Source organism: Chenopodium album, chromosome 9, assembly GCF_948465745.1.
Source record: "Chenopodium album chromosome 9, dcCheAlbu1.1, whole genome shotgun sequence".
NCBI classification, from domain to species: Eukaryota; Viridiplantae; Streptophyta; class Magnoliopsida; order Caryophyllales; family Amaranthaceae; genus Chenopodium; species Chenopodium album.
Window position 1 is genome coordinate 7,956,329 of NC_137842.1, and position 6,638 is coordinate 7,962,966.

Genomic DNA, 6,638 nt, shown 5'->3' on the forward strand with positions numbered 1-6,638 from the left:
CTGTCAACGATCTCTCGAATGAGGTGAAACTTCCTCTCTACATATTTGGATTTGAAGTGTGACCTAGCTTCCCTTGAGCAATGGCTCCATTATTGTCACAGTATACCTCGATTCCCTTTTGAGCACTTGGTATGATATCCAGCTCAGTTAGGAACTTCTTTATCCAAACTGCTTCCTTAGCTGCTTCAACAGCAGCCAAATACTCTGATTCTGTCGTAGAGTCTGCGACAGTGCTTTTCTTTGAACTCTTCCAGCTCACTGCTCCTCCATTCAGACAGAAAATGTATCCAGATTGAGATCTGAAGACATCCCTGTCTGTTTGGAAACTCGCATCCGTATAACCTTTGACAACCAACTCATCTTCGCCACCATACACTAGAAACATTCCTTTCGTCCTTCTCAAGTACTTAAGGATGTTCTTGGCAGCTGTCCAGTGTGCTTCACCTGGATTTGCTTGAAACCTGATGCACATGCTTAGAGCATATGCAACATCTGGCCTTGTACAAATCATGGCATACATAATCGATCCTATTGCAGAAGCATAAGGAATGATAGCCATACGTCTCATCTCATCTGGCATAACCGGGCATTGAGATTTACTGAGCGCAATGCCATGGGACATGGGGAGAAAACCTCTCTTGGAGTTTGTCATCTCAAACCTGTCAAGAACCTTATCAATATAAGTCTCTTGACTTAGTCCAATCATCCTTCGAGACCTGTCTCTATGGATCTTGATTCCCAAAATGTACTCGGCTTCACCTAAGTCTTTCATGGAAAAACAACTCTTCAACCATTCCTTGACTAATTCAAGCATTGGTATGTCATTTCCCATGAGAAGTATGTCATCCACATACAAGACTAAGAAAACTACGCTACTCCCACTAGACTTCTTGTATACGCAAGGTTCCTCTTCACTTTTGACAAAATCAAACCTTTTGATCGCTTCATCAAAACGAAGATTCCAACTCTTGGATGCCTGCTTCAATCCATAAATGGATTTCTCAAGCTTGCATACCTTTCTAGGATTTTCTGGATCTTTAAAACCCTCAGGTTGTGTCATGTACACTTCCTCCGTCAAGAACCCATTCAAGAAGGCGGTTTTGACATCCATCTGCCAAATTTCGTAATCGAAAAATGCAGCAATCGCTAGAAGAATTCGAATGGACTTAAGCATTGCTACTAGGGAAAAAGTTTCATCATAATCAATACCATGAATCTGTCTGTACCCTTTTGCAACTAGTCTTGCTTTATGGATGTAGGCATTTCCATCCTTGTCTGTTTTAATCTTGTAGAACCATTTGCAACCAATGGGTTTTACCCCATTAGGCAAGTCTACTAGGGTCCACACTTTATTTTCAGACATCGATTCCATTTCGGATTTCATGGCCTCAAGCCATTTATCTGAGTTGGGGCTCACCAAAGCTTGCTTGTAGGTTGTGGGTTCCTCATTCTCCAATAGGAAGATTTCAGAATCCTCAGGTAACAGAACCTCAACAAACTGTTTGTTTCTGATTCTGGCAGACCTACGTGGGGTAGGAGCAACAGTAGAAATTTTCTCTCCAACTCCTTGAAGATTTTCGCATGAATTAGATTCAAGTGGGACGATAGGAGTCTCGCTGGTGGAATTAGCTTGCTCCGACGCATGATTAATCGTCTCATGCGCCCTCGCCTCTGACGTGGTGTTATCCACATCCATTTGTTGCTCGTCTTGAATTTCTTCGAGAACCACTTTACTCCCACTTGGCTTTCTAGATAGAAATTCCTTTTCTAGAAAGACATCATCGCGAGCAACAAACACTTTGTTATCTTCGCGATTGTAGAAGTAATACTCTTTTGTTTCTTTAGGATAACCCACAAAGAAACACTTGTCTGATTTTGGGTGTAATTTTTCGCTTTGTAAACGTTTTACATAGACCTCACATCCCCAAATCTTGAGATAAGACAATTTCGGAACTCTTCCAGTCCATAACTTATATGGTGTCTTCTCAACTGCTTTGGACGGGCTTCTGTTTAGTATATTCGCAGATGCTCCTAATGCATATCCCTAGAATGATATGTGAAGATCAGTAAAGCTCATCATGGACCGAACCATATCTAGTAAGGTCTTGTTCCTCCTTTCTGACACACCATTCAACTGTGGCGTTCCTGGAGGAGTTAACTGTGAAAGTATTCCACAGTTAATCAAATGTTCATCAAACTCTTGGGTTAAATACTCACCACCACGATCTGATCGTAATGCTTTAATCGTCTTCCCAAGTTGGTTTTGTACCTCATTCTGGAATTCTTTGAATTTTTCAAAGGATTTCGATTTGTTCTTCATTAAGTAGACATAACCACATCTATTTAAATCATCAGTAAAAGTAATGAAGTAGTTAAACCCACCCCTTACTTTTGAACTCATTGGTCCACATACATCCGTATGTATGATTCCCAAAAGGTCACTAGCTCTTTCACCTATACCCGTGAAGGGTGACTTAGTCATTTTCCCAAGCAAGCATGACTCACAATTTTCAAATGATTCATAATCAAATGAAGAAAGAAGTCCATCCTTATGTAATTTCTGGATGCGCTTTTGGTTAATATGACCAAGCCTACAATGCCATAGGTAAGTTGGGTTTGAACCATCTGTTTTCTGCTTTTTATGATCTATGTTGTAGACATGAGTTGCATATTCTAAAACATACAAGCCATTGATTAACTTAGCATTAGCATATAACATACTTTCTTTCGAAATAAAACAACGCTTGTCTCTTATTTCAAATGAAAATCCTTCAGTATCTAAAACTGGAACTGAAATAATGTTTTTAGTAATGTTGGGTACGAAATAACAGTTATTAAGTACTAAAATAAGTCCAGAAGGAAGTCTCAAATGATAACTCCCAATAGCAAGTGCAGCAACTTTTTCTCCATTTCCTACTCGAAGTGTTATTTCCCCTGGATCTAGCTTCCTACTTCCTTTCAAGCCCTGCACATCATTAACGATATGAGCACCACAACCGGTATCAAATACCCAAGTGGAAGATGAAGTAAGATTAATTTCTACCACGAAAACATCAAGTAACTCTTTACCTTCAGTTTTCACTGGTGTATAGTGGGGACACCCTGGTGTATGGCATGGCCAACTACCGCAAAAGAAGCATTCGCTTCCTCTCCTCTTCAGGAACTCCTCAGCATGGTTAAGCAACAGGTTGATCAATGTCACCGAAGATCCCTCATCATTATGAGTGAGCTTGACAATGTCAAAACCATCATGTAGTGAGAACAGAATAATATCATGAGCAAAGTCATCGTCGATCGGTTTTCCAAGGACATCCATTTGATTGAACATTTCAATCAATTCCCTTACATGGGCCTTTACTGACTGACCAGGCATGAGTCTTTTAGCCATTATTTTACAATGGACATTGTAAGCCTCATACCTTACACTGTCAGTCCAGGAATAGTAAATCTGAGGGATCGAGTTAACGACCTCTCTTACATTTTGATCATTTATGCCTCCACTGCCTAGTGCTCCTATGCCACCTCGACAGATAGCACGAAGACATTTGTACAATATGGTTAGCTCATAGTGCCTGAATCTTCTTTTCCAACAAGTTGGAATAGATTCTAAATGAGCTATCTGATTTTCTCTGCAGCTGAAACAATTTCAGCATGCCTTTCAGCTCCATACTTTTCTGTGTATTTGCTCTCAACAGGAATGTATAAACGAGATTCAAGCCCATGGCTTGTGAGAAAATTTCTCAACTCCTTTTTCCATTCCCTGAAGTTTCTGAGATTCAGCCTTAAGTTAAGTTTCATTGGTAAAATTGTGTTGTCGTATAAGTTATTCATCTACAAACAAAAACAAAACGAGGCAAAATTCAATAATTATGTTTAATAAACTTTTAAAGTACCATAAGCGATTATAAAATTGGTAACTTTAAAACATTCATTCAATTTTTAATTGATCCCTATTGAATAGAATGATTCCAAGATCCTTTATTTGTGCAATAATTGACCGTACTTTGGCCCTACCATCAACTATTACATTTTCAAGGTGAGTAAACTCTTTACTGATTACAACTTTTTTAATTCTTGGCTGAATAATTAATCATCACATGTTTAATTATTATCCTTAGCTTCAGGGTTCTAAACTTTATCTTTAGGTAACCCTGTTGAGTATAACCAATTAAAAGTGTAGAATTTGTCCTACCCCCACTCCCCAATGAAAATTATGATGCCCAGCTTTGGCATGACCCATCATAAATGTCAAAGGTTTCATCGGGTTTTTAATTGGAAAAGCTGTCTCAATATTACTGGGATCTAGATTTATTATGTTGTGATTATTTAGTGAACTCTAGCGCATCATCAAGCAACATTAATAAACCTAAACATGCATGATCTACTAATGCAATAAAACATGACATAGTATGGCCCCTTAATCCTAAGAAAACTAATAAAGCAAAATGCTCCCACTTGAACCTTCATGGATCTCATCCATCTTGCTCCATTGGGCCTTCACTTCATTGGCTTTTGGATCAACTGCAACCTGTAATTTTATTCTATTCTATCTACTACTTAAATATAATAAAATAAATTACAAAAATACTTAACGGTACGCAGACCGTATTTAGATTACAAAAATACATCACGATGCGCAGATCGTATTTAGAATCTATGGGCCATACTATTTTATATATAACAATAAACAATATCATATATTATAAAGTGCCATATAATAAATCACTCATCATGCTTTCCTAAACTATAACATCAAATAATCATAATAAAGGAAACATGGCTCTAAATATATCATAATTTAATTAATTACTGTAATTAGATAATATCATATATTATTCATGACCAATCATAAAATATCATATATTTTAATTTAGGTATGAGATAGAATCAAATCTTATTTGAATTATGGAAGATAAATCATATTTATTTTCCATGATTATCCTAAATAATTTAGGAAATTCTATCCTAATTACTAACCAATCACATATTTTAAATCAATTATTATCCATAAATAATTATGGGATAATCACATTAATTAATCAATCATTATCCAAATAGAATCTTTTGCTCCATAATTATCCAAACTTAACAAAAATAACAACTTTAATTTTGTTAATTATCTTTTCAAAATTAAAACTTATCCTTTTTAAAATTTGAAAATCTGATTTTATCCAAAATAAAATAAAATAATTTTTTTTTTTTTGAAAAACTGCGTCAGCCACCGTGGTGTGGCCAGCCGAAGCCAGCCACGGTAGCCGTACACCTTGCGGTGTACGCTGCCCCTGCAGCGACGCAAGGACAGCAGCGGCAGCACACGCAACGGGGTGGTTCACTGTTGCGCTGCCCCTGTGCGATCCGATCCCACCCCTCCCCTCCCTCCTGGACCACCACCGGTGCGGCAGTCGCCGTGGCTGCGCCACCCAGCCGCGGCTGCCGCACCTTAATTTCCTTTTTTTTTTTTTTTTAATTAAATAAAACAAAACAGATTTTGTAAAATTAAATTAAACTTTATGTGGTCCAATTAATTCCAAAACTAAATCATATTCAATTTTGAAATTAGGGTTCTTGATGAAATTAATCCCCAATTTAATTTAACACTTAAATTAAATAATTTGATCATGAAAATTCATAATTTTAACATGTAATCAAATAGATTAAATTCTTTAAACATATTACAATCGAAATAAATCAAAAATTAAACACAAAATTTCATAAATTAGGGCTTAAAATTTTCGAATTTTCGAAAATTAGGGTTCTTGGGGTTCGAATTTATCGAATTTATTAGGGCACAAATTCGGATCAATTCAAGGCTTATATGGAGCAAATTAAACACCTTTAATGATTCTATATTGTTAAATCACATTTAAAATAACAATTGACCCATAATTAAATTATTCTCCCTCCTAATTGAATTAAAATTGTGGATTATCAAAGAATTATTACTCAATATATGTAAATGCAAGAGGCTAACTGATACCACTGTAGGAGAATATAGGTACTAATTGCGGAAATAACATGAATCGTATTCACATAGCACCAAAACAAGGATCTCATGCATAACACATAAAGAAGTAAGAATTATACCTTTGAAGCGTGATTCCACGGTGATCGAGCAAGAACAAAAGGGGAGATAAAGAACCTCAAACGTGATTCCTCTACTTGGTCCACGGGCACAGATTAAAACCTCCACTAATGTTAGTTAGTCGCGAAAGAACCCTTCTATCGACCTTCTACGGAGATGAACGAACAATGAACTAGCCAAGAACCACCGCGCAACACCACGTGAGCCACTAGGGGTGGCCGGCCGTGGGTGAGAGGGGAGAGAGAGGCGTGCGTGTGAGAGAGAGAGGGGTGAGGGCTTTTGGATGTTGGTTGCTTAGATTCACAATTCACTATATGTTAATTGTGACTTAATTAATCAACCCTAGGCATGACTATTATTTATAGATCATATCTCTAAATAATAGTCCAAGTCCAAGCCCAATTCCTAATCCCACTCAAACTACATTTAGCCCAATCATACTTATGACTAATTAATTGCTCATGAGGCCCATTAATGGGCCTCTAACTTGCTTAACCCATTACCCTTGTGTGTGACCAATATAGGATCCACTCTAAAGGGCTTTGGACTATTTGAC